At 36.0% G+C, this 25,775-nt stretch overlaps 2 long non-coding RNA genes across 8 annotated transcripts in view; one reads left to right on the plus strand and one right to left on the minus strand.

Moving 5' to 3' along the window:
* Nucleotides 1-1,537: 1,537 nt before the first annotated feature.
* LOC140845449 (uncharacterized) lies at nucleotides 1,538-25,185 on the plus strand. Its single transcript, XR_012124202.1, has 3 exons — nucleotides 1,538-1,646; nucleotides 24,010-24,158; nucleotides 24,961-25,185. It is a non-coding gene; the product is annotated as an uncharacterized lncRNA (long non-coding RNA).
* The window catches only part of LOC118967474 (uncharacterized), a 50,933-nt gene continuing 26,794 nt past the window's right edge, over nucleotides 1,637-25,775 (minus strand). For 5 of the 7 annotated variants that reach the window (XR_005054556.2, XR_005054547.2, XR_005054552.2 and 2 more), the window contains 4 exons: nucleotides 23,247-23,375; nucleotides 22,020-22,112; nucleotides 21,702-21,750; nucleotides 20,318-21,362 (listed from right to left, as the gene is read on the minus strand). This is a non-coding gene — a long non-coding RNA (uncharacterized lncRNA). The other 2 variants (XR_012124200.1, XR_005054546.2) reach the window with 2 other exon arrangements.

The raw sequence follows: 25,775 nt of genomic DNA on the forward strand, positions 1-25,775 counted from the left end.
GGCTGTATTGCAGAAGATAAATTTCTTCTGTGTCAGAGAGTCTAATTTAAAAGCCTGCCAATTATTGAGGATAATGATGAACCCAATAAGGAGAAAGATTTCCAAAAAGAGGATTTAGAAAAACAGTTTTATATTGTAGTAGTCCATAGGACTTTTTACCATTTTCCTTCCTTGTGGCAAAATAAATTTAGCTGCATAATCCTTATTATATTATACACTTCTCTCAGGGGCCAAGCCTCTCTAATCAGAGTGTTTGTATTGAGACCAGGCTTGTGTATAGAAGATAAAGGCACATTTTTCAGGGTTTGGGGATCAAATTGCTCCCAACTGTTTAGAATGCATGCCAGAAGCATGTCTGGCTTTAAGCTTGAAGAGAATGATCCCATCTCTGAAGTTACCCTAGACGAGCCCCCAGAAATGATGCTGGAGTTCTTGTTCACAGAGTCGAAGAATGAATTTCGCAAACATTCAAGGTAGGAGAGCAAGGCAGAGGCTTTTATTTATAGATAAAGTGAGAGGACAGAGCTCCTAACTCATGCCAGGAGGGGACAAGAAAGTCCCCCACTTCACGGTTTAAGAGAACTTACAAAGGTACCCACAGCTAATATCTAAATATTACTGACATAATGGAGAAATAATTCAATATGCATACATTCAACATTGAGCACCAAGGGTACAAGAGCAAAGAGCATGATTTTCAGTAATGGGTACAAAGATAAGTTCTTCAGCTTAGAGTGAGAGTACCCTTGTTGAGATGGGAAACTTTAAAAAGTTTATTCCACTTAACCTGGAAGCCCCTATATTATAATCGAGGCACTTGTGAAGAGGTAGTCCCATTGTAATAATAGCATTTTTTAAAATATATTTGCAAACAAGTTGGTTTGGCTACTCTTTAAATATAGATGAGCCAAGAAAGCTAATGAAAAATCACTCTAGTTGGCATCAGGTGTTCTATACCTTCTATGGCACACTGCTTTAAAACAAGTCCCTGACAGCTGGCTTTGTATTTCCTCATTTTTAGGCTGGCAACAGATATCTTCTTGTACTTAAATAAATTAAAACCATCTTACCACTAAGAAAAGCTACTAGTTTACAAAACTGATAAATAAAATCAAATAACATTTTCATGAGGAATAGGAATAATTATAAAGATATTGCTGTTGACCTCACAAAGAGCCAAAACTCAACATGTTGAAATATAATTTCAAAATAAAATATAATTACAGAAAATAAGTAGTAACACTAACCTCCCAAAACTGTTCTAGAAAATCAAAGAATAGAGGTTGAAGTAAAAAAAAATCTCCATGATAAAATTAGGTTAATGAATTTTTATTATAGAGAGCCACATAAGCCCAGAACATTTTAATATACACCATCATAAAGTTATACTGTGTTTTTCATTTATATAAGTTTTGAACAATATACCATTTATCTCATCTAACAAAGTTAAAATATAAATGAATTTTTTAAATAATATTTTCAGGGCGGAGCCAGGATGGTGGCGTGAGTAGAGCAGAGGAAATCTCCTCCCAAAAACACATAGAGCTATGAAAATATAACAAAGAAAAATCTTCCTAAAATAGAGACCACAGGACAACATCCAGACCACATCCACACCTGCAAGAACCCAGCGCCTTGCGAAGGGGGTAAGATACAAGCCCCGGCCCGGCGGGACCCGAACGCCCCTCCCCCCGGCTCACGGCTGGTGGAAAGAAACCGCACCGGTTTTTTTTTTGGCGAGTGCTTTTTGGAAGCCTTAAAGGGACAGGGCCCCCGTTGCTAGGGTGGCAGGGGGGCAGGACCGGTGAGCGGGTGCCTGGGACCGGCACCTGAGGACAAAGAATATCCCGCATCTTTCCCTGCGGGACCGGTGGGCGGGTGCTTTTTGGAAGCCTTGAAGGGACAGGGACCCCAGTGCTGGGGAGGCAGGGCAGCGGGACTGGTGAGTGGGTGCCTGGGACTGGCGCCTGAGGACAAAGAATATCCCGTGTCTTTCCCTGCGGGACCGGTGGGCGGGTGCCTGAGACCGGCACCTGAGGACGGAGGAAATCGCCCGTTTTTCCCTTTTTTTTCTCTTTTTGGCGAGTGCTTTTTGGAAGCCTTAAAGTGACAGGGACCCCGGTGCTAGGGAGGCAGGGTGACGGGACTGGTGAGCGGGTGCCTGGGACCGGCGCCTGAGGACAAAGAATATCGCGCGTTTTTCCCTGCGGGACCAGTGGGTGGGTGCTTTTTGGAAGCCTTGAAGGGAGAGGGACCCTGGTGCTAGGGAGACAGGGCAGCAGGACCAGTGAGCGGGAGCCTGGGACCGGCACCTGAGGACAAAAAAAAAAAAAAAAATCGCGTGTTTTTTCATTTTTTTTTTTTCTTCTTTCTGTTCCCTCTCTCACTGTTGTTGCTGTTGTTTTGGTTTGGAGAGTGCTTTTTGGAAGTTTTAAAGGGGCAGAACAGGTCACTTAGACCAGAGGCAGGGAATCTGGGGATCTCTGGGCACTCTAACCCCCTGGGCAGCAGGAAGCACAGAGGCCCCTTACGGAGATAAATAGCCTCCCAGCCGCTCCCCCTCCAACAGGGCTCCACCATTTTGGAGGAGAGCCCCAGCCAGGCCACGCCCACAGCAAAAGCGGAGATAAACTCCATAGCAAATGGGCAGGAAGCAGAAGCCCTGTCTGCACACAGCTGCCCAGCACAAGCCACTAGAGGTCGCTATTCTCCCAGGAGAAGAAGGCCAGAAACCAACAAGAAGGAAAGCTCTTCCAGCTGTCACTTGTACCAGCTCTGCAAACTATCTCTATCACCATGAAAAGGCAAAACTACAGGCAGACAAAGATCACAGAGACAACACCTGAGAAGGAGACAGACCTAACCAGTCCTTCTGAAAAAGAATTCAAAATAAAAATCCTAAACATGCTGACAGAGATGCAGAGAAAAATGCAAGAGCAATGGGAGGAGATGCAGAGAAAAATGCAAGAGCAGTGGGATGAAGTCCGGAAGGAGATCATAGATGTCAGGAAGGAGATCACAGAAGGGAAACAATCCCTGGAAGGATTTATAAGCAGAACGGATAAGATGCAAGAGGCCATTGAAGGAATAGAAGCCAGAGAACAGGAACATATAGAAGCTGACATGCAGAGAGAAAAAAGGATCTCCAGGAATGAAACAACACTAAGAGAACTATGTGACCAATACAAAAGGAATAATATTCATATTATAGGGATACCAGAAGAAGAAGAAAGAGGAATAGGGATAGAAAGTCTCTTTGAAGAAATAATTGCTGAAAACTTCCACAAACTGGGGGAGGAAAAAATCGAACAGACCATGGAATTACACAGAACTTCCAACAGAAAGTATCCAAGGAGGACAACACCAAGACACATAATAATTAAAATTGCAAGGATCAAGGACAAGGAAAGAGTTTTAAAGGCAGCTAGAGAGAAAAAGGTCACCTATAAAAGAAAACCCATCAGGCTAACATCAGACTTCTCGACAGAAACCCTACAGGCCAGAAGAGAATGGCATGATATACCTAATGCAATGAAACAGAAGGGCCTTGAACCAAGGATACTGTATCCAGCACGACTATCATTAAAATATGATGGTGGGATTAAACAATTCCCAGACAAGCAAAAGCTGAGGGAATTTGCTTCCCACAAACCACCTCTACAGGGCATCCTACAGGGACTGCTCTAGATGGGAGCACCCCTAAAAAGAACACAGAACAAAATACCCAACATATGAAGAAGGGAGGAGGAGGAATAAGAAGGGAGAGAAGAAAAGAATCTCCAGACAGTGTATATAACAGCTCAATAAGCGAGCTAAGTTAGGCAGTAAGATACTAAAGAAGCTAACCTTGAACCTTTGGTAACCACGAATCTAAAGCCTGCAATGGCAATAAGTACATATCTCTCAATAGTCACCCTAAATGTAAATGGACTTAATGCACAAATCAAAAGGCATAGAGTAATAAAATGGACAAAAAAGCAAGACCCATCTATATGCTGCTTACAAGAAACTCACCTTAAACCTAAAGATAAGCATAGACTAAAAGTCAAGTGATGGAAAAACATATTTCAGGCAAACAACAGTGAGAAGAAAGCAGGGGTTGCAGTACTAATATCAGACAAAATAGACTTCATAACACAGAAAGTAACAAGAGATAAAGGATACTCCATCATGATAAAGGGCTCAGTCCAACAAGAGGATATAACCATTCTAAATATATATGCACCCAATACAGGAGCACCAGCATATGTGAAGCAAATACTAACAGAACTAAAGAGGGAAATAGACTGCAAAGCATTCATTGTAGGAGACTTCAACACACCACTCACCCCAAAGGATAGATCCACCGGGCAGAAAATAAATAAGGACACACAGGCACTGAACAACACACTAGAACAGATGGAACTAATAGACATCTATAGAACTCTACATCCAAAAGCAACAGGATATACATTCTTCTCAAATGCACATGGAACATTCTCCAGAATAGACCACATACTAGCTCACAAAAAGAGACTCAGTAAGTTTCAAAATATTGAAATTCACCAACCAATTTTTCAGACCACAAAGGTATAAAAGTAGAAATAAATTCTACAAAGAAAACAAAAAGGCTCACAAACACATGGAGGCTTAACAACATGCTACTAAATAATCAATGGATAAATGAACAAATCAAAATAGAGATGAAGGAATATATAGAAACAAATGACAACAACACAAAGCCCCAACTTCTGTGGGACGCAGCAAAAGCAGTCTTAAGAGGAAAGTATATAGCAATCCAGGCACACTTGAAGAAGGAAGAACAATCCCAAATGAATAGTCTAACATTCAAATTATGGAAACTGGAAAAAGAAGAACAAATGAGGCCTAAAGTCAGCAGAAGGAGGGACATAATAAAGATCAGAGGAGAAATAAACAAATTTGAGAAGAATAAAACAATAGCAAAAATCAATGAAACCAAGAGCTGGTTCTTTGAGAAAATAAACAAAATAGATAAGCCTGTAGCCAAACTTATTAAGAGAAAAAGAGAATCAACACAAATCAACATAATCAGAAATGAGAACAGAAAAATAACGACAGACTCCACAGAAATACAAAGAATTATTAAAGACTACTATGAAAACCTATATGCCAACAAGCTGGAAAACCTAGAAGAAATGGACAACTTCCTAGAAAAACACAACCTTCCAAGACTGACCAAAGAAGAAACTCAAAAGTTAAACAAACCAATTACGAGCAAAGAAATTGAAATGGTAATCAAAAAACTACCCAAGAACAAAACCCCAGGGCCAGACGCATTTACGTCGGAATTTTATCAGACACACAGAGAAGACATAATACCCATTCTCCTTACAGTGTTCCTAAAAATAGAAGAGGGAATACTCCCAAACTCATTCTATAAAGCCAACATCACCCTAATACCAAAACCAGGCAAACACCCAACCAAAAAAGAAAATTACAGACCAATATCCCTGATGAATGTAGATGCAAAAATACTCAATAAAATATTAGCAAACAGAATTCAACAGTATATCAAAAGGATCATACACCATGACCAAGTGGGATTCATCCCAGGGATGCAAGGATGATACAACATTCGAAAATCCATCAACATCATCCACCACATCAACTAAAAGAAAGACAAAAACCACATGATTATCTCCATAGATGCTGAAAAAGCATTTGACAAAATTCAACATCCATTCATGATAAAAACTCTCAGCAAAATGGGTATAGAGGGCAAGTACCTCAACATAATAAAGGCCATATATGATAAACCCACAGCCATCATTATACTGAAAAGCGAGAATCTGAAAGCTTTTCCTCTGAGATCAGGAACAAGACAGGGATGCCCACTCTCCCCACTGTTATTTAACATAGTACTGGAGGTCCTAGCCACGGCAATCAGACAAAACAAAGAAATACAAGGAATCCAGATTGGTAAAGAAGAAGTTAAACTGTCACTATTTGCAGATGATATGATACAGTACATAAAAAACCCTAACTCCACTCCAAAACTACTAGAACTGATATCGGAATACAGCAAAGTTGCAGGATAAAAAATTAACACACAGAAATCTGTAGCTTTCCTATACACTAACAATGAATCAATAGAAAGAGAAATCAGGAAAACAATTCCATTCACCATTGCATCAAAAAGAATAAAATACCTAGGAATAAACCTAACCAAAGAAGTGAAAGACTTATACTCTGAAAACTACAAGTCACTCTTAAGAGAAATTAAAGGGGACACTAATAAATGGAAACTCATCCCATGCTCATGGGTAGGAAGAATTAATATTGTCAAAATGGCCATTCTGCCCAAAGCAATATACAGATTTGATGCAATCCCTCTCAAATTACCAGCAACATTCTTCAATGAATTGGAACAAATAATTCAAAAATTCATATGGAAACACCAAAGACCCCGAATAGCCAAAGCAATCCTGAAAAAGAAGAATAAAGTAGGGGGGATCTCACTCCCCAACTTCAAGCTCTACTACAAAGCCATAGTAATCAAGACAATTTGGTACTGGCACAAGAACAGAGCCACAGACCAGTGTAACAGATTAGAGACTCCAGACATTAACCCACACAAATATGGTCAATTAATATTTGATAAAGGAGCCAAGGACATACAATGGCAAAATGACAGTCTCTTCAACAGATGGTGCTGGCAAAACTGGACAGCTACATGTAGGAGAATGAAACTGGACCATTGTCTAACCCCATATGCAAAGGTAAACTCAAAATGGATCAAAGACCTGAATGTAAGTCATGAAACCATTAAACTCTTGGAAAAAAGTATAGGCAAAAACCTCTTAGACATAAACATGAGTGCCCTCTTCTTGAACATATCTCCCCGGGCAAGGAAAACAACAGGAAAAATGAGCAAGTGGGACTACATTAAGCTGAAAAGCTTCTGTACAGCAAAAGACACCATCAATAGAACAAAAAGGAACCCTACAGTATGGGAGAATATATTTGAAAATGACAGATCCGATAAAGGCTTGACATCCAGATTATATAAAGAGCTCACATGCCTCAACAAACAAAAAACAAATAACCCAATTAAAAAATGGGCAGAGGAACTGAACAGACAGTTCTCTAAAAAAGAAATACAGATTGCCAACAGACACATGAAAAGATGCTCCACATCGCTAATTATCAGAGAAATGTAAATTAAAACTACAATGAGGTATCACCTCACACCAGTAAGGATAGCTGCCATCCAAAAGACAAACAACAACAAATGTTGGCGAGGCTGTGGAGAAAGGGGAACCCTCCTACACTGCTGGTGGGAATGTAAATTAGTTCAACCATTGTGGAAAGCAGTATGGAGGTTCATCAAAATGCTCAAAACAGACCTACCATTTGACCCAGGAATTCCACTCCTAGGAATTTACCCTAAGAACGCAGCAATCAAGTTTGAGAAAGACAGATGCACCCCTATGTTTATCGCAACACTATTTACAATAGCCAAGAATTGGAAGCAACCTAAATGTCCATCGGTAGATGAATGGATAAAGAAGATGTGGTACATATACACAATGGAATACTACTCAGCCATAAGAAGTGGAAAAATCCAACCATTTGCAGCAACATGGATGGAGCTGGAGAGTATTATGCTCAGTTAAATAAGCCAAGCGGAGAAAGAGAAATACCAAATGATTTCACTCATCTGAGGAGTATAGGAACAAAGGAAAAACTGAAGGAACAAAATAGCAGTGGAATTACAGAACCCAAAAATGGACTAACAGGTACCAAAGGGAAAGGAACTGGGGAGGATGGATGGGCAGGGAGGGATAAGGGGGGGGGAAGAAGAGGGAGGTATTAAGATTAGCATGCATGGGGGGGAGGGAGAAAGGGGAGGGTGGGCTGCACAACACAGAGAGGACAAGTAGTTACTCTACAACATTTTGCTAAGCTGATGGACAGTAACCATAATGTGGTTGTTAGGGGAGACCTGATATAGTGGAGAGCATAGTAAGCATAGTATTCTTCATGTAAGTGTAGATTAAAAATTAAAAAAAAAAGAAAAGAAAGAAAGAAGAAAGAAAGAAAGAAGAAAGAAAGAAAGAAAGAAAGAGAGAAAGAAAGAAAGAAAGAAAGAAAGAAAGAAAGAAAGAAAGAAAGAAAGAAAGAAAGAAAGAGAGAAAGAAAGAAAGAAAGGGGGATTATTCCTTGATAGGATAAAACTATTGGTAAATCAAAGATCAACGCATGCTTTAAATATCCTTAATGTTGATCACTTAAAGGGTGTCAGATGATCAGCTATGGAGGTACTCTTTTCTGATAATATTTCTTTCTCTTAATAAAAAAAAAAAAGCAGTTACTGTGTGCTGACCTCCAATGAGTTCTGCACAGTGGTATAGAGGGCATGTCAAAGTGTGGGCAAAGGGTCTGTTTGTTTCTATGCAGAAGATCAAGGCCTAGCTTGGATACCCAGAAAATGAACTAAGATACGATATGAGGAGGAGCTTCCGGCATCAGCACTCTCTGGAGGACTTGTGCCAGGGGGATGATCATCAAAAAGCCTCCACAGGGATCCGAACGATGCTGCGGTTGTGGCTGCATCCAGCCCACCGTCTCTTGGACTTGCCATAGGAATGAGGAGGGAGATGTCTAGGCTGGCATGTGCATACAGTGAGACAACGAATTTGACCGGATCTGTACTGTTGGAACTCAACCAGGAGTTGGGAGGGCTGCAAGTTGTAGCACTCCAAAATCTCATGACTATAGACTATCTACAGTTAAAAGAACATATGGGATGTGAACAGATCCCAGAAATGGGCTGCTTTAATTTGTCTGATTGTTCAAGTACAATTGGACAATATCCATCATATCATAGATAAATTTTCACAAATGCCTAGGGTGCCTAAATGGTTTTCTTGGCTTCACTGGAGATGGATGGTAATTATAGATTTGCTTTGTTTATGTCACCATATTCCTATTATGTTAATATGTGTGTGCAAATTAGTAGTTTAAAACCTATACATACTTAAGGTACTCTACAAGAAGATATGTCAAAGAAATAATCAATCCTCCCATGTTTCCTTCCATATGCTACCTCTATTGCTTTTCTTCTTCCTTCCTAATTACAACCCTTAAATAGAATTCGTGCCTCATATCGAATTTACTGAGTATCATAATTCCTCCAGGTGGTAAAGATACCTCGAGACAAGTGCTGGGCATAGAAGCCACAGGGCATAAATATGCAAAGAAGTAAAAAGCTAACCTTTTCAAACAATATGGCTTCTCTCTCACTTACTAACTTTACATTTCCCTGTATGGCCCCAGAAGATGAGTGGTTAGCCAGAGATGGGTAAGATTCCTCAAGGGAGGAACAACCTAATACAGGCACAGTCGCATGGGGGCCATCAGGTGAGAATTTGGGGATCAACAGAGGTGAGGCTCAGAACCTTACCCACCCTGCTTTGAGAGAAATCTTCTGCATCCGTGGATGTCTTGCTGCCCTTGTCTAGCCTGGATTAATACTTAGTCCATAGGCACACACCTGATCATCTGATCATCTACATTTGCCCTCTTACAGCACTAAATGCCTTAATGTTTCTACCTTTATCTTGCATCTACCTACCACTTCAGCATTTTATTAAAAATAAAAATAATAATAATAATAGAGGGAGAAATGTGGGATCAACATATAAATCAACTACAAAAATCAAACGAATATTCATATTTGACCTGATTGTTTATGGGTCATAATGCGTGATCAAAACCGAAAGTTTCTGTGATGAATGCCCTTGTACTGTTTACCATGTAAGAATTTATTCACTATGTAAGAATTCTTTCACCATGTAAGAACTTGTTCGTTATGCTTCAGAAGATTGGAGACTGACGAGAATTAGGCTTGAGATGGATTAATGATTGTACATTGAGCATTGACCCCCCTATACTGAATTTTATTGTTGTTAACAACCATTTGATCAATAAATATGAGAGATGCCCTCTCAAAAAAAAATAATAATAATATTTTCAGCAAAATGACAGAATTAATTAGAATTGAATGTAACCTTTAAATCTTTCTGAATGTGCTACACTTCCACAATTTTGAGTGTCTTGATAAAATTGAAGCTTCTTTCAACTTCTTGGCCTACAATTTCCTATAGGTTGTCCTCAGCCTACTTCTTCTTTAACAGAGTCTACCTATAGTAAACACAAATTATGTAAAAACACTGACTGAATAGTACATGCGAAAATATTTTCTTATGTAGCTTTTATATAAAACCAGTGCTCAGAAAAGTAAATAAAAAGTTAATTTGCTTACAATCTTTATTTTTAGATATCTAAAATATTTTTTCTACCTCTCCAGTTGAAAACATTTATATAATTGAGTAGCTGAAATTACATATTTTCTGAGTTTTTATGACCCCAATGTTCTGAATAAGATAGATTAAAACTGCTTAAATCAGTGTATTTAGCTTCTTTATATCTATATAAAGATATAGCTATTTATATATAAGCATTCAAATTCTAGTGCACCTATCAAATTGACTTTCAAAATTAACTTGTGTCTATGACATTATTTCCATTTTTAAGAAGAAAGTTAGCAAAATGAAAAATATGTATTTTTTAAAATCCCTTTAAAAAACAAATTATATATCTCTCTTTTTCAATTAACAATAAAATTCGAATTTCTTCTGATAAATGGCTGATGCTCATTCACAGATGAATTATAGAGAAGGAAATGCCAACACCATTTTCCTTCATGGACTAAAATTTTAATTCTTTGGGTAATAGGATAGGGATAGTAATGATGTGGAAAACATAATACAAATAAATTCCAGCTCCAGGATTGTCATATTAATAAATCAGAAATTATTTTAACTACTGGAAGCATAAGTACCTCAAAACCTATTCGAATGACATAGTCAAACCTGATAATATATGTTATAAACACAGAAAGATCCTTGGACCAATGAACAGCTATAGCTTCTTTTGTAGACTGCAGATTACTGAATGAATAAAAAAGAGAGGATTTAAAAAACTGGTCACACTCATATCACATATGGAAAAGAGCCCAAAGGATCTCCTTGGAAATTTCCAAATGACTAAGGGAAGAAATGACTAATTAAATTGTTACAAGATAACTGTAATAAATCTGAGAATCTGGAAAACATTCTTGGTTGTCTTAGAGATAACAACAATATTGTCTAAAATGTTTGGAAGTATATGACTCTGAATTGGCAGACACAAGAATAGAATGGCTTTTTTTGTTTTCTAGGTAGAACCCAAAAATAGTCTGAAAGCAATTAAAAGGACATGGTGAGGAACATGGATGTTGAAATGGAGGAAACATGGGTTTGATTGCCAATTCTGCCCCTCCCTAGCTCTGTGATTTGGGATAAGCTAATCAACCTTACTAGATTTGGTTCAGTGGAAGTAACATGAAACTATTTGGTAATTATTGAACATTCATCTATACAGGGCACCAATCTAGGTGCTAGAAATTCAGCAATGAATGACACAGACAAGATCCATGATGTCATGGGACTTAAAATACTATTGTCAAGGGAGAGAAAACAGTAACAAGTAAGCAAATAAGAAAGATAATTTTATATATTGATATGATAGGTTGTAAAAAATAAAAGTAAAACATCTTGGAATATAAAAAACAAATAGCATATAACATCCATTATGTTCATCATTTTGTAATGGATTATCAGGAACCATGGCATGTAATATTGATGCTATTTTTGAAATCCTGGTTGTTAATCCCAGCAAACAATGTGAAAAATCCATATGACTCGAAAAGCAAAGATTGAACGGGCCAAGAGAAAAAAAAAATCAAGGAAAGGAAGAGGAAAAAAAAAAGAAATGGCTCTAATAAGGGAAGCTATAGGGGAAAGGATTTTAGGTCCTCCAAAGAGGACCCGTGAAGTCCAATGCAGTACATGTTTATCCCTATCTCACTCTGTGAAAAGAAGGAAGAAAAGTAAAAGGAGTGTGTATGTGTGTGTGTACGCGTGTATGTGCATGTAGCCTAATATGGCCAGATATTCTTAGTATGTTGTCTGATTGATGCCTTACTACACTCCTATTCAAACTACTTGTATCTCCACTTAACAACTGAGCTTACATAACTAATGAGCTTAGAGAACTCATTTTCTTAGCATGTATAATTAGGATTGACTAGATCTCAGAGCTTCCCTAGTTCTAAAAGCTCATGATTCTGATAATAGGAAAAGAAAATTATCTGTATAAGCAAATATGAGGGTTATAAAAGTGCTAAAATATCATTGGTCATACAGCCTGTCAATCTTTATAAGGACAGGCTGCTAGCACATTTGGCTAGGAACTGCAGTCTTAAATCATGAATCTCAGTTTCTTGGGAGATGGATGAAGAATGAAATATTCATACAGGGAAGACCTGGAAAGATGCCCTAGGAAATGTGAGGGAAAATCTGTATAGACATCCAATATAATCAAGTTTTATCCAAACCAGACCAGGTTCTTTTGAAATTTGCCAGTTACTAATCAAAATCCCACCAAGTGCTTAGTGTCTCAGACAGTTTTAAATAACATCAAATTAACTATCATGTAATATAATGAGTAAAGCCAAATCTGTATTTTGTTTTAAAGCTATACAGATACACAAACTCTGAAGTGGCACTAGCCAAGTAAAACTTAATTTTAATTACTCTATTACTTCACTTTTAAAATCATTCCAGTAATTTCAAAAAGAGATTTGAAAACTAGTTTTCCATAAAAAACTAATTTATAGTGATAAATACCTAGAAAATTAATAGTTAAAGATTTTGCCAGTATTGTTTAACACAACTATAAACACAATGTAAAAGAATATTTACTAATGATGAAATGAAAACCTTAATTCTTATAATTATGTTTTGCAATGCTAAGCAAATTTTGAAACTAAAATAAGTTAAGAGTACTACTTTGATCTTTATGAATTTCATTCTCAAAATTTGCCACAATAGAATCTGTGATATAAGTCAGCTTTCTGCAACTATGCTATAAATCAACTTCTTGGCCAAGTTTCTTTAAAAAGATCTTCAAAATACTCAACAAAATGATGAAAGTATTACAATATAATCTTCACTCATTCTTTTTTTATTTAATTTGACATGAAACAAATATATTACCATAAAATGCTACTACTGTCACTTTTTCTACTTTCAATTATCTCATTTCTTTTCCTTTAAACAAAATTAATGAAATGTCAGAATGGAAAAACATTCAGTTTTACTAAAGGAAAAAAAAATTAGTTTTACTGAAACACACATGTTCCCTTTCTCCCCAAGGCAAGTTTCATATGTACATTATTTTAAATGAGAAAAAAATAGGAAAAGAAATCCTAGGCATGTGTTTGGCTGTGTAAACTTATCTAGAAAGGAAAAGGAAAAGCATGGGGATGTCTAAGAAGATGGTGACCATGTTGCTGCCTTTTTCTTTGTCAAGTGGCACCTGCCAGGACATGGAAGATGGCACAACTCAGGGGGCACTTCTAGGAAGGCTTCCAGTCACCTACTATAATACTTTTCTATTTGAATTCTCTACACAGTATTTTTCCAACATTATCTTGTTTATTTATTATTTAGTTAGTTGGCAGATTTCTATCTGCCTCCACTTAAGTATAAGGTTCATGACAAAAATCCCCTTAACACTCTTGTTCAATATGTATCCTCAGAAGCTGGAAACTAATTAGCCCTTAATTTAGCAATAAATGAATGCTTTACTAACCTCCATCAACATCATGAGCCATAAAACCTCAAGTATGTAAGAAGGAAAAGGATAAACTAAAATGACCAAATGAGAAAAATTTTAAGGAAATAAAAAATAAAACAATGGCAAAAATAAAATGAGATCAAAGAAATATAAGCAAGTACCTCAGCTATTTCAATCAATATGAAAATGTTTCTCTTACCAAAAGACAGAAAACCAAACTTTTTTTTAAAAGCAGACTTTTGTTGTTTTCAAAAATTATATTTAAAACAATGACAAAATTTGAATATAAAAGAATGGGTAAATGCAAACAAAATGAAAATAAGATAAGGTATTTAAGATATCAATAACTATCAATTTAGATATTAGATAAAGTGAATTTTAAAGTTAATGACATTGAAAAGAAAAATGGGAGACATTGGAACATATTGGGAAGTGATATAATCTGGCCAAGAAGATAAAACAGTAATAAACCTTTAAGCAAGAAACCACATGAAAATTTTTAAAAATTAATAACTACTGGGTTAAAAGGATTAACTTAATTAAAATAATTTATGGGGAAAGATTTTATTATCTTTTTCAGAATTTCACAAAGTAAGTAGTGAAAACAAGGATATAAATTATTCAGTTGATTAAATTAACTGATTGAATTTATATCTATTTGTATAAAATAATATACTAAAAATATATATTTCTATATTTACAGATCTTAAAAATATTCATCAACATTTTAACATGTCACATTTAAAAACTTCTAATTTTTTTTAAAAGGAGAGATGTCATAGCAATCATTCTGTAAATAAAATAAAAATGTATATTAAAGGATAAAAAAATTATGAATTAAAAAATTTCCAATGACTCCAAGAGAAAACAGAAATTACAAATTAACCAAAATGTAATTTAAAACATCACACTAATGAGGCAAACAGCTAAAATAAGATTCAGATGACAATTTGTAGCTGAAATTCATTTATTTCAAGCACAAATAATAAATATTCACTTTGAAGAAAAAGCAAAAGTAGTATAATAAAATAAGAAAAATAATGGCATTAATAAAAGGAAATTGAAAGCATTGAAAGAGAAAAGAAGAAAGTAGAAAAGATAAACAAAGGACACTGACATAAGTAAAATGAGAAAATCTGGCCAAACTAAAAATCATAGAAGATATTAGAAATACAAAGGCTTATTAGAAAAGCTTTTGCCAGTTCAGATAGTTCTTATGGCTGTAATTTGCTCCTGCTTTATGGACAGTACTTATATTTATTAAACTACTCTAAACTATAGAAAAAATTTGTATGCTTTATTATATTAAAGTAACAAACCTTCATTCTAAAATCCAGTTAAAGAAATTCAAAAGGAAAGAAGAAAAAGAGAAAGTGGTAGTGAAGGTGCTAGGCACCATGAAATAAACCATGGAATTAAGAGGAACGGCATAAAAATAGACATACTGATATTTTGAAAACCTGACAAATTGTTAGGAGTGTCACCATTTTACATTCCCACCAATTCCAGTTATTGTCTTTATCTTTATGATTATTATACTCATCTGAATGAATGCAGAGTGATATCTTATTGTGGTTTTGATTTGCATGTTTTACTAATAACACGATTTTGAATATTTTTTTCATGTGCAAGTTGGACATTTTTGTTTCTTCTTTAGAGAAAAACCTTTTTCACATTTTTAATTGAATTTATTCTTTGTATTGTTAAGTTGTAAGAATTCTTTATATATTTTAAATATGAGTCCCAAATGATGAAGTTTAATTTATTAATTTTTTGTTGTTGCTTGTGCTTTTGGTATCATATCTAAAAAAATTGTTGCCTAACCCAAAGTCACATAGATATTTATGTCTCTGCTTTATTCAAAGAGTTTTGTCATTTTAGCTCTTACATTTAGGTCTATGAAGCATATTGAGTTAATTTTTCTCTATAGTATAACATAGGAGTTCAAATTCAGTCCTCTGCAAGTGGATATCCAGTTGTCCCTTCACAATTATGGAAAAGACTATTCTTTCCCCACTGAGTTGTCTCACTACCTTTGTCAAATGCTCTTGGCTGTAAATGTAAAGGTTTCTATCTGGGCTCTTGATTCTATTTTATTAATTGGTATATGTATACTTATGCCAGTACCACACTGTTTTAATTATGGAGCTTTATGGTAGGTTTTGAAATTGGAAGTGTGAATTCCCCATCTTAATTTTTCTTTTTCAAGATTGTTTGACTGTTCTGGGTGCCTTGTATTTCCCTATGAATTTTAGGGTTAGTTTGTCAATTTCTTCAAAAAAAGATAGCTGGGATTTTTTCATAGGGAGTATATTGAATGTTTAGAAAACCTGCAGTTTTAAAAAAATGATGTTTTCTAATTCATGAACCTAGGAATTTTTTTATTTATTTAAATATTTCCTTACAGTGGTGTTTTTTAGTTTTCAGTTTAGAAGTCTGAAATTTATTTTTTCTTTAGTGCTTTAGTGCTTTATTATTTTTTGATTCTATTATAAATGGAATTGTTTCAAAACTATATTTGGATTCTTAAATGATAGTATATAGAAATCCAATAGATTTTCTGTGTTGATATTATATCCTGCAATCTTACTATACTCATTTATTACCTCTAATAATTGTGTGTATGTGTGTGTGTGTGTGTGTGTGTGTGTGTGTGTGTTCCTTAGGATTTTCTATATACAAGATCACATTATTTGCAAATAGAGATAGTTTTATTTTTTCCTTTCCAATTCAGATGCTTTGATTTCTTTTTCTTGCCTAATTACTTTGACTAGAACCTCCAGTACAATGTTTAATAAAAGTGGTCAAAATGGAAATTCTCATTTCTGCTCTTAGTGGGAAAGCTTTCAGTCTTAAATAAATAAGTTTGATGTTAGCTTTGAGTTTTTCACAGATGCCTTTTATCAGAGTGAGAAAGTTCTATTTCTAATTTATTGAGTATTTTTTATTATAAAAGGTTGTTAGATTTTGTTAAATTCTTTTTCTGCATATACTGAGATGATCTTGTGGGTTTTGTCCCATATTATATTATGATATATTACATTGATTGATTTTTGTATATTAAACCACCTCGTGTTCCTGGGCTAAATCCCACTTGGTCATTATGTATATTCCTTTTCTTATGTTATTGGTTCAGTTTGCTGAATTTTTGCATGTATATTCACAAGGCATATTTATCTATAATTTTTCTTTCTGGTGATGTCTTCGTCTGGCTTTGGTATGAGTGTGATCCTGGTCTCACAGAATGAGTTGGGGAGTATAACCTCTTCTACTTTTCAAAATGTTTGTGAGGATTGGTGTTAATTTCTCATTAAATTTTTGGTGCAATTCACCATTAAAACTATGTGCTTCACTTCTGGACCACTCCTTTTCTTGTGAGAATTTATTGTAACTAATTCAATCTCTTTACTTATTATAGACCTATTGAAATTTTCCATTTCTCTTTGCAATAGTTTCAGTAGTTTATGTCTTTCTAGGAATTTGTCCATTTCATCTAGGTTATCATTTGCTACCATATAAAATGTTCATAGTATTTCCTTCTAATGCTTTTATTTTCTATGAGGTTGAAAGCAATATTTCCTCTTTTATTCCTAGATTATCATTTGCTAGCATATAAATGTTCATAGTATTTCCTTCTAATACTTTATCTTCTATGAGGTTGAAAGCAATATTTCCTCAAAGAACAAACTTTTGATTTTGTTGATTTTCCTTTTTCTTTTTCTTTTTTCTATTTCATTAATCTCCACTCTAATCTTTACTATTTCCCTCCTGCTATATTTGGTTCAGTTTGTTCTTCTTTTTCTAGTTTATTAAGATAGAAGTTTTGTTATTGATTTGAGATTTTTCCTTTTTTCTTGATATAGGCAATTACAGCTATATATTTCACTTTTAGCACATCCCACAAATATTGATATGTTGAAGAACTATTCTTACAAGTCATAAATTGGTGATCTTTTCAGAAAGTACTTTATTATCAAATAATAAATATTCAAAGGGATCTGTGTTTAGACTGGTACTAATATTATCTCTCAATATATCTAACACTGTCACTCAAAAAATATGCAGATTTAAAATTGGTCAATATTTAACTGGCTGGTTAGCTCAGTTGATTATAGTGTAGTGCTAATAAAATTGGTCAATTCATTACCCAGATTAATATTCCATTCACATGAAACCTATAGTACTACAATATATACTGATACTATCCTCTGGTACAGAGAAGCAGATAAGGAAAAAGTTTGAGAAATATTTCCACTTCTAAATTCAGCTGCAATTTCTTTGATCTTTCATCCCATTTTGAAATTTTAAGATGAATTAAACAATGTTGATTACATATTCTGATGAGCAAAATAATATAATGTAGGTAGATCTCTTCTTATTTTATGTATGTACTTTTCTCACAAATCCTTCAACTTTACTGTCTACCTCAAATCAGTTGGGGAAATAGTATAGTATGTAGAGCATAAAACTTGTGATATGACTTGTTTTCCAAGAGGTATTATATTCAGCTTCTCAGAAGGAGATGACTCTTGAAAGGTCCAGTTATTTTTCAAAGTATCAGGAAAAACCCAAATCAGATATACTAAAAATCAAGCAATCAAAATTGCCAGGCCTGCTTTATTTCAAAGTATTTGTTTTTTCTTATTACTGAAAACTGGACCATCCTGTAAATCACAATTTTATTAGCTGCAAGTCAAGGTGGCAGTTTTATAATGCTGCGAAAATTACTTACAAAAATATTTCTAACAGCCACATGGATCATTGTCTTAACATTTAACTGGAAAAAAATGTGCAGAAAAATCCATCAATTCTTCATTCATTGATCTCACTGGATTTCTGAGAATTTTCTCCTGAGTATCCTATTTATGGCTTGGAAACATTTTTCTTTTCTACTGTGGCTTGATTTCTTTTGAGGTTTCACATTATTAATGGGCTTTGTCTTTTTCTTTAGCCTCCATAGCACTAATTTTTTACCATGATTTACCTATTTAGCTATTTGGATAGTAATAAAAAAGCCTCTGAATATTGGAATGTATCTTGCAAATTAGAGATATTTACCTCATGAAGCATTTGTAAGTCTTAGGCTTCTTTAACTTCCTAAACTTGAAAGCTACAGAGAATTTTGCTAGGATAAAATTACTCAACAAAAATAAGAAATATAATACTCTGAAATCACAGCTATTTCTAACTCTAAGTAAAATATGTTTTAAAGGATCTTAAATCTTTTTTCTGAATATTTAACACTCTTAACAAAGTTAACTAAACTGAAAATTAGGTGGGTCAGCCTTTTCCTTCTTTGCCTACCTCTGTTGTTTTAAAATACAAATTATAAAAGTCTTTTCTATTACCTGAAATAGAACACTCAGATATTGTCCAGTGTTAACCTTAACTTTATAATTATGCCCTACCTATCATGTTCATGTGTTATATAGTATGTGTTGTTTTTTTTCCAACTCAACAATTCTCCATTGGTAGACCTGTTCCACTAAAAAGAAAATATCTACTATTCTGGGCTTATATCGAGGAGAACACAAATTAGAAAAATTATTTTTTCCTCACAGTAGTTCCACAATTTTACCTGACTACTATTTTTACTTAAACTTGGAACCACAGGATTAAAGTCTAATGTTTATAGCTTTTTCATTTTAATTTGATCTCTGAACCGCCCCTAATCCCCTCTAATCATTCAGCTGTGGCAATTTTATCAGTTGCGTCAGTGCCTGCTCCAGCACTCAGGCTTTTACGTGTACAGCTGTGTTGTTCCGTGAGCGTGGCACATGTTGTCATGTTATCAAGCCTGTTTTCTCAGTGGGCTTTCTTTTAGCCTTAGAGTCACTAACTTGAAGTACTTCTGGTAAAATGCTGGTTTTGTCCAAACAATATACTATAAATCCTACTCTAATCATTATCATTCTTCTTTGTCAGAGAGAAAGTTTTAAATATGAACAAAACAAGCCTCCATCTGCCTTTGTCTTTCAACCTTACAACAAAAACAAAGCATAAACATGGTTCCATAATATTAAGTAGTTTTTACTGTAAAGATATGTTTTTTAAATATACTAAACCAAGACCTATCAAATAACTAAGAGCATATTGGATATTTTTCAATCAAAAATAGCGCAAAAGCTCTTCTAGAAGATTATTCATCAAGCCAAAAGGATCAAAGTATTTGAGATTCAAATTAGGAAATAAAAGTCAAAAATCAAATTATCAGCAGAAAAACTATGGAAACATTTAAGCTTCATGTTTCAATAAAGACCCTGAGATTTTTCAAAATACCAATAGCAAGTGCTGTTAAACATCAGTTTATAAGTTCAAAGAAATACATTTCACATGTTATCAAAGATTACTATTTCATTTTTCAGAACTCATAAGTGAACTGCACACTTGCCACTGCAAAGAAATTGTAGAATGATTCTGAGGGAAGAGGCAGGAGGCTCTCGAAATGAACCAGTGAGGATTTCTCTGATTGCTAGTCTCTCATTCTTCTGATGAGATTCAAAGTGTCAAAGCTGCCCTGACTGATACTCAGGTGTCATTTTCAAATGCCATTACGACTCACTGCATCTGATATCTTTCCTGGTAGTGGAATTCTGAGGACCTAGCCCAGTGAACAGGAAGAAGACAAGAGGTGAGACTACAATGCGGAGTGCCTCAGGGACACACACTTGGCAGGAAGCACGAAATCCAGGAGCTTTAAAGAAAATTTAAAGCCATTTTGGAGTGTTACACAGATTCAATGCATTTCTGAGAGGCTCCTGGTCACATGATGGAAAATTAAACATTGTCAAGATGATAATCACAATAATTCAAGTCTGTAAAACATCTTTGAATGCAACCACTAATAAGACAACAATGAAATAAAATACTTGGAGCATTTTCTAGAAATCAACTGTCTCCAAAAGGAGAAATATATTCATATAACACTAAATGATCAATAATAACTATGCAGTAGTTCTCTCAATCTGCCCCAACTCTTCTAAATTAATGCAAGAAGAACATTTCAAAATCAAAATGATTTTTAATGATTGAGCAGCTAACCAAGCTTTAACAAAAGTCACTGTCATTTAAATGACAAGATCCAGAGGCCCTTCAGAACCAATTAGGTGCTATCAACCCTTGATCCTCCCTAATGAAGCATTTGTAAGTCTTAGGCTTATTTAACTTCCTGAACTTGAAAACTACAGAGACCCGTCAAAGAGTTCATCATTTTAATTGGAAAAATACTTTATAGTTTGCCTTTAAAATGTTAAAAAAAAAAGTCCCTGGCATTAAATTTTCAGTGCTCAATGTAAGTTAACAGAGAACTTTATGAAAGAATCTAAAATAATTCTCTCAACTCACAGAAGACAAGAATAGCTTATGAATAAGCCTGGGAATATTTTAATAATTTATCCTTCTATTTCATATCTATTTAATTATTTAACTCCAAAAAATCCAAATCCATTTCTAGACCACACTCATTGAATACATGTTCTTTATCCTATTTTTTACAAAGTAATTTTTTAAATGATCATAACATGCTTGGAAAGATGTCACTTGTAATGCATCCTGTGCTAGAATAATACTGACCATCTGGATATGAATCAAAGCTTAGGCTACTGCTGCTCTTATTCATCATGACCAATCAGCTTGGTAGTATGCTCATTTTCCTCCTGAAAATAAGCAATATGAAATCAGAGAACAGTTATAGCTCCAGGGAGAAAGGTGTTACCAGCCCAGAACAAATCCCCTATGAAAATAGTGAAAGTGAAATAAGTCTAGTGAAAGGAAAGGCTGGGAGAAAGGCTTTTTATTGCTCACAGCTTGCTCAAATAGGCTAACTAAGCTCCGCCCCATCTATCTCCTCCAGCTGCCACTCATGCTGTAACCCCACTCACGTTCTCTCCTTCCCACCCATTCTGGGAAGAACTCCATTGGCAGGTCCTTGGTGACTGGCAGATGCCAGACCAATTATGTATCAGGAAGGGAGGGGAGGAGACAATGGCTGTTACCTTTCCATCTCTTCCCTGAGAGTCTGTGGGAGGCTGCAGCAGTAAACACCTATTGATATGAAATGGTAAGGTCAGGTGGGAGATTCTGGATATTATGCAAAATACCCAACCATCTTCTCCAGAATTCTCATCTCAGAATCTACTCACCCCCAACCCCATTTTCCTCAATGGCTCTTGTGTGAGAAAGTGAGAGTATTATAACCAGACTACTAACACAATAACAACAGAAATACAGGTAGCAATAAAACCATGACAATCCTGAAGTTTGAAACCTGAGTAGGGTGGTTTTTCAAAGCCCTACCCAGATTAAGTCCATACCTCACCCATTCCACAGAAGACCAGCAGCTGAACCACCAGGGAGCTGCAGGCACACTCAGCAAGCAGCAGCGGCAGCTAGGAGGCAGGCCCAATCTGTAAGGACAGAAGAAAAGAACCCTAAAGGCATTAATCCTGGGCTACAAGTCCATGACCAATGGTTAAACTGTGGAGGCAACCTTATGGAAGGACAGTGAACATCCTCTGCTGGCCTTCCCACATGAAGGCAAACTGTTTCTGACTTTTCTGTGCTATGTCAATAAAGAGGAAAGCATTAACAAGGTCCACAACATAATGATATATTCCTAGTAAATGACTGAGGGTGTCTATAATGGCTGCTATAGAGGAGACAGCAACATGCAAGAGGGTGTGATTTTATTCAATTCCCTGTAGTCCATGGTCATACGCCAAGAGCCATATAGCTTTTTCACTGACCACACTGGGGAATTAAAAGGACTATGAGTGGGCTTTATGATGCCCACCTTCTCCAACTCCTGTAGAGTTTCTCCAATTTCCTTGTGGCCCCCAGGCAATTTATACTGCTTAGTATTTGTCACTCACCAAGATACAGGCAGAGCTACAGGTGGGTGCTTAGCATGTCCACTCAGGGGGAGGAGCCCACTCTCTAGGCGGTACTTTACACCAGACCAAATCCCCACTGGGGAATCCCAAAGTGAACTCCTATGACCCACAAGTGGATCCCAAGGTGAAGCTCCACCATCCACAGGGGTGTTCCTGGGTGAATCCCCACCACCCACAGTGGGGTCCATGGGTATTTCCCCACCATCTCTAGGGGCAGCCCACCCAAACATCACACCTATGAAGACAGATTTCAGGTTCACCAGATCCCACCAACTCACAACAGATGTAGCTCTTGGGGGAAGGGTGTTCCTTGCCTGGGGAGAATAGCCAATGAAACAAGTGAATCTGAAATTAGTCAAGGGAAAAGACAGGTTGGGCTAGACCATTATTATTGCTCACAGCTCACTGGAATTAGCCAGCTAGGCCTGGCCCCACCCATCTCCTCCTGCCACTGCTCCCACCCTCTCCTTCCTCCCTGGTACCTACTACTCTATAGCCAAACCCACTTGGTGCTCCGTGTCTCTGCAGCCATGGCACAATCTCCCTTCCCCATCCCTGGTACCCTCTCCCCCACCCTTTTCAAGAGGAACCCCCCCCCCCAAGGGAAGGCATCTCCAGTAACTGGCAGGTGCCAGACCAATTACTTACCTGGAATGGGGGGAAGGAGAGATGGCCATCCTCTCTCCACCCCTAGGCCCAGAGGCTGTGGGAGGCTGCCACATTACACACCTATTGATATGTCAATGGACTAAGGCCAGGCTGGAGATCCTGGAAATTCTGTGATTTACCCCACAAACAGAAAGAACAAATGCTTTTTCAATACATTTTCTAAATTACATTCAATCAGTTATTGCATGTGAAAATATCTAAATAAGGGCATAAATTTGTAGATTTAGTCTATATATTGGGATCAAATTGTGGAAGATATTTTGAAAACATTCAATTGCAGAAAATTACTGATCATTTGGATTTCTGTGATTATTCTGTTATTCAATTACCAGGAAATTTTCTATTAATATATGATGTTAAAGTATTCAGAATTACTCTTTCCAACTTTCATTCACATAACTTCTCTCTTAAACTAAGAAATCCCATGCTGCAATATCCAACATAACATAACATGATATCTCATATGATAATTTCACATAGGTCACAAACAGCAGGATATTAGCCTTTGAGAAATAAAGATTCATCCTTCTCAGGAAAACAAAATTCTTGTTTTAATGAAAACAAAAGTGATCCTTAAACACAAAGAATTTATTTAAAAACCATTGTGTATTATCAGCAGAATTATCCCTACATGTCTGTTATTTAACACCAGCATGCTTTTTTTTTAGCGGTTACCACCCCTTTCTGTTAGAATTCTTATTTTTGGATGACTGATCAATTGTTTCATGTTATTTTTCCCCAGCAAGCTATAGATTCACCCCAGCTGCAAAAATTTTCTGAAGTCTGAGCAAAGGCTCCATAGGAGGAATCAGGGTATGATCTTTCAAACACAAACAGTATAACTCCGTAGGAGTCTACTCAGGAATTTGAGAAAGGAACTTCGTGAAAGAGGTAAGTTTGTAGCACTTATGGCTGCTTGCAAAGCAGAGCCAAAAATGTGATTAAAATCCACATATAAAAAAACCTTAACTCTTCTATAGGACTTCTGATATACTAACTTTATTTAATTTACAAAAATTTCTCATAGACTAAATGCATATTATCAGCTATTCTACAAAGAAATTAAGTCAAAACAAGTTGTTCAGGGGGCACCCTATGTTCTTGTCAAGTTGGAGATACAGTTTTGAGTCTTCTAACCAAAAGTCAGTAATACTGAGTAATAGACAAATACTAATAACACTCAGATCTCCCCCAACAGATTAATTCCCTGTCATCTTTCCAAAAGGCATTGGAGTTGAATGTGCAGGAATTTGAACAGTAGAAAATGTAAGGAACAATTTGACATATGTTTGCATAAGTATCCCCTCAGAGAAGTCTGATGAAAATAAAACCAAGTTTACTTCCTTTGCCCTTGGACTTAGCCTTGCTCCCTCAACCATCAGAAGATTTGAGTTGAAGTGAATCATATGTCTTGAACATGACTCAAAGGTGCTCTACACCATGATGATACCAGCATCAGGTCTCCATTGTTCTCCATTTATAACAATCATGCTACAAAGTAGGTAACTAATCATACTCCTCACAAGTGTCTCTTTCATTTTCCCTTAGCCAAAGGCCCCTCATTTAGTCCATTAATCATACCACAAAAGCATATCCTGTGTTACAAATTGAAACTTCATATGCAAATGAGTTTACATGGCATAAGTGGCAGAAACTTTTAATTATCTCCGTTTCCTTTCTTTCTTCCTTTTAGAAAGACTCTTCTCAAGATCTTGTCACTCAGCTTTTCCCAACATTCCTTGCAGCTGTGTGTGACCCTGCAATTGGTTTCTCATGAATGGTGTCTGGGCAGGAATAATGTGCAACTACTGCCTTCTCTCTATAAGACTACAAAGCAAATGGTGATCAGCCAGTGTCCAATAGACAATCTAACAACTTCAGGAAATTGCAGAGCAAGAATACAGAAAGAACCTCTGTGCCTGAGTGTTACAAAGTCTCCCTCTGGTTAGTTACATTAAATAGCTATTTTGTTTGAGCCACTGTTATTTGGGATTTATTTGTCACAGTCTCTTGCCTATAACTCCAAAGTATATACAGTTATCCAAATTAGAACCCCTTTCACCTCATTCACCTCATTCCTACTTTATGTATGGTGAAACACTGCTGGTGACCGTCTGCCCAGGTATATAGCAAAAGACCATTATAGGGTTAGCATTTTTCCTTCTTTTGGAGAGCAAAAGTGATTTTGTGGTATATACTTGAGCCATTGGGTTTAAATAACCTTGGCTGCTACCTTGCTCCAGGACATTTGTTTTTAATCATTTCATAGTATCAACATTATTTGAAATTTTTCTTTACTGTATTTTTGCTTGAATCTTATTTCTGCCTTCTCAATTATCATTAGAGAACATTTATTTTTGTGTCTGCTTGTTACCCATTCTTTTCATGTATCTGACTGAGGGAATTTTGGCAATAGTATTATTTCACTGTAATCACCATATTTCCCAGCATTTGCTAGACCCTTCCAAGCTCTCCCATTGGTCTAAAAACAGATATACAGACCCTACA

This window comes from Manis javanica, chromosome 13 (assembly GCF_040802235.1).
Source record: "Manis javanica isolate MJ-LG chromosome 13, MJ_LKY, whole genome shotgun sequence".
In the NCBI taxonomy this organism is placed as follows: domain Eukaryota; kingdom Metazoa; phylum Chordata; class Mammalia; order Pholidota; family Manidae; genus Manis; species Manis javanica.